The sequence below is a fragment of the Triticum dicoccoides genome, chromosome 6B (assembly GCF_002162155.2).
Source record: "Triticum dicoccoides isolate Atlit2015 ecotype Zavitan chromosome 6B, WEW_v2.0, whole genome shotgun sequence".
NCBI classification, from domain to species: Eukaryota; Viridiplantae; Streptophyta; class Magnoliopsida; order Poales; family Poaceae; genus Triticum; species Triticum dicoccoides.
The window spans coordinates 500,530,375-500,534,613 of NC_041391.1; positions in this window are offsets into that span (position 1 = coordinate 500,530,375).

Consider the following 4,239-nt stretch of genomic DNA (forward strand, 5'->3'; position numbering starts at 1 on the left):
GCATGAAAATTAAGAAATTTCCTACGAATCACCCAAGATCTAATCTAGGAGATGCATAGCAATGAGAGGTGAGTGTGTCTACGTATCCTTGTAGACCAAAAGCGTTAGCGTCATAACATAGTTGATGTACTCATACTCGTCGTGATCCAATCACGATCCAATCCGATCTAGTGACGAACGGACGACACCTCCAAGTTTAGCACACGTATGGCTTGATAGCGTCCTCTCCTTCTTGATCCAGCAAGCGAGGGAGAGGAGGTAGATGAGATCTGAACCAACACGGCGGTGTGGTGGTGGTAATGGCAGCGAAACCCCGACAGGGCTTCACCAAGCGCTGACAGATCGGGGTGGAGGCTTATCGGGAGAGAGAGGAGGCTTGGGTTTTGTGTCTCCAGCCCTTGTGCCCCCTCGCCACTATATATAGCAGTGCGGGAGGGCTGGGGGTGCAGCCCTAGCCCCTCCTCCAAGGAGGGGAGATATCCAAGGGAGAAGGAGTGCCCTCCAACCCAAGTGGAGGGCCTCCCCCTTAGGGTTTCCCTTGTCCTAGGCGCATGGGCCAAGTAGGGGCTGGTGCGCATGTCCCAATAAGCCTATGATACTGTATGGGATGTGGTGGAACCCTCCGATGACTTCCGGACCCCTTCGGAACCTTCTGGAACCTTCTGGTGACTTCCCGGTATAATACCGAACAAACCGGACTTTTTCCCGGAACCCCGACAACAAATTTCCATATATAATCTTTACCTCTGGACCATTCCAGAGCTCCTCGTGATATCCCAGATCACATCTGGGACTCCGAACAACCTTCGGACTTTCCGCTATTCAATATCTCAATACTACCCTAGCGCTACCGAACGTTAAGCATGCGACCCTACGGGTTCGAGAATAATGTAGACATGACCGAGACTCCTCTCTGGTCAATAACCAACAACGGGACCTGGATGCCCATATTGATTCCCACATATTCAACAAAGATATTTATCGATTGAACCACAATGGCAAGGATTCAATCAATCCCGTATGCAATTCCCTTTGTCCGGTGATATGTTAATGGACCGAGATTCGATCGTCGATATCTCCTTACCTAGTTCAATCTCGTTACTGGTAAGTCTCTTTACTGGTTCCATAATACAAGATCACGTGACTAAAATCATTAGTCACATGAAGCTTCTTATGATGTTGTATTACTGAATGGGCCTAAAGATATCTCTCCGTCATACGGAGCGACAAATCCCATTCTCGATCCATGCAACCCAACGGACACCTTCGAAGATGCCTGTAGAGTACCTTTATGATCAACCAGTTACAGAGTGATGTTTGATAACACATAAAGTATTCACCCTTCAAATGCCTCATCGTTACAGAGTGACGTTAGATCTGGACTACGATTGCCGATGCCCCCCCCCCCAAAAAAACATGCTAGTTTCATCTTGGCAGACTGCAGCGAAAGCACCCCTGTCTTCACGACGGCCAATAGTTGCATCCACATGAATCTTAATTGCACCCAAGGGTGGCGCAGTCCACTCCACTTCAGTTTGACGAACTTAAAGTCTCACTTGTGCCCTTCCTGAAACTTCAATCGATTATCTAGGTAATTCTTGATGAACCTGAACATTGTGAGAGGAGACTGGTGTTGCTTCTCTTCGTGCCCACCATAGGGCGATAAGGTCACTAGCGTTCTCAAAAAGCTTTGATGATCCATTGATCTTGGACTTCTCCCAGCCATAGCTTCGCATCGTCATGACTACACGCAATTATGAGCTCCACCAAATCCTCATCTAACAACTCACCGCACATATTTCGCCGTATTGAGCCGACCTATTAGCGCATATTCTCAGAAAAATAGAGTAAAAAACGATGTGCTTGCAAGGGATCGATCCTAGGACCTCCATGTTTCTTCGTGGCAGCAACCACTGTGCTAGCACCGACTTCATGTAGAATTGCTAGGGCACAACTTATTAGAAGGAGAATAGAGATGGGTTTTCGCACTGGTCCATTTTCTTATTCCTGTTCTTACTGGGGTTTTCCTTTTTTTTTCATTTATATTCGGTTATCTCCGGGTTTTTTCTCACCCCCCTTTTTTTGTTTTTTTGTTTGTTTTTGTTAATTCTCCATTTTTTTGTCATTCTTTTTTTTTCGTTCATTGTTGTTATCGTTTACGTTTTCTTACACATTTTCCATGTTTTAATCTTCGGTTTTTTGTTTCTTTCTTAGTTTCCAATGCTTTTTTGGTTTTCTTATTTTTCTCTAGTTTCTTTTTTTCATTCTTTTTTTACTCTTTCTGGATTTGTTACTTCGGTTTTACTTTTTATTTTCTTTGGTTTATTTTTGTTTCCTTTTTCTCGTTTCATATTTCGAGTTTTCTTTTGTTTCTTCCTGTTTTCATTCTATATTTTTTATGTGTCAACAACATTTTTCTAATAAACGCTAATTTTTTTCTTCCAATACAAATTTAACATTTTTTCAATACACGGTCAACATTTTTCTATACATATTTTTTAACATACTTCAAATGCTTTATTAAGGGTTTTTCAAAATCAAGATTAACATTTATTGAATACATGGTCAACATTTTTTCTATACACACTTTTAAACTTTTTCAAATGCTTGACTAACAATTTTCAAATACTAGATTAACATTTTCTAATACATAAACAACGTTTTTTATGCACATTTACCATTTTTTAAATCCTTGATTAACATTTTCTAAATGCAAAATTAACATTTTTTGAACACATGGTCAACATTTTTTCAATACACATTCAACATTCTCCAAATATTTGTTCAACATTTTTTCAAATGCTTGATTAACATTGTTTATATAAATGATCAAAAAAAAGTTTGTTTTTCAAATACATGGTCAACATTTTTTGTATGCACATTTAAAATTTTTCAAATGCTCGATCCACATTTTTCAAATACTTTTTCAACATGTTTTTTCAAATAATTGATTAACATTTATTTATATATGATAAAAATTCATTATTTTTTAATACATGGTCAACATTTTTTTAAACATATTTCATATTTTTTTCAAATCCTTCATCAGCACTTTTCAAATATTTTATCAACATTTTTCAAAGATTGATTAACATTTTTATATACGTGATAAAAAAATCATCATTTTATTAATACATGATCAAAAAATTTGCTATACACATTTAACATTTTTCAAATACTTGATGAAAAATTTAAACATCTTCCAAAAAAATTCAAATGCTTGATTATGATTTTTTAAATAAATGATCATAAAATTTATAAAGATTTTTATACTTTTTGTATACATGATAAACATTTTCTCTATATACATTTAACCTTTCTAAAATGCTTGGTCAATATTTTTCAAATATTTCTATAAAGTGTGCTTTGTAATATCTATATGATTAGAATTTTTTAAGTATAAACAAAAGTAAAAGAACAAAAGTGAAAACAAAAAAACAAAAAGGGAGGCTGTGGGCACCCGCGCTCTTGGGCCAGCCCATCCCGGTCCCCCCCTTCAGCGAGGGTTCCTACCCTCTCACTGAAGGCGAGATAAAGGGATGCCCCTCTCCTTAATCAAGGCGCTGAGAGGTCAAAGGCTCTGCCACGCCTATGTCTCACCTTTTTTTAACACAGTACAAACAATGCTCACATACACGCACGTACACTCAGCCTTGAATGCACGGGCACTAGTCCTGGCCATGGGCAGCTCGGCCCGAAAAAGCCCGACCCGGCCCGGCCCGACGCCGCTCCCGGGCCGGGCTCGGGCCTAGATTTTGAGCCTGAGTCGTTTTCGTGTTTTCCTGAAGGACGGGCCGGGCCGGCCCGAAGCCCGACGGGCTTTTACATGTTAGGGCCGGGCCGGGCTCGGGCCTGGGTTTTTTGCGTCGGGCTTGGCTAGGCCCGGCACGAAGCCCGACCCGACCCGAGGTATGGCCAGGTATAACGCGCACACACTCAACCCGTTTGAGCATCTTCTAGATACTGAGCTGACACATCATCTTGGGATTGACAAAAGTCGCCACTCACACTATCGTAGTCGACGGGGACGTATCTAGTAAGTCCAACCATCTAATCTATGCTCAGTTTGCAGGCAATGTATCACCTATTACGAGCCGAGCTACCGTCTCGCCTCTGCCGTTGCGCTAAAATGAGCCTGAGCGCAATGCGTTTATTCTACGCTCCGGCCTAACATCGCGCAACCAACCCGCGCATGGCTAGTGCCTTGGCTTCCAATTTTTCTTCCACCTACTAGTAATG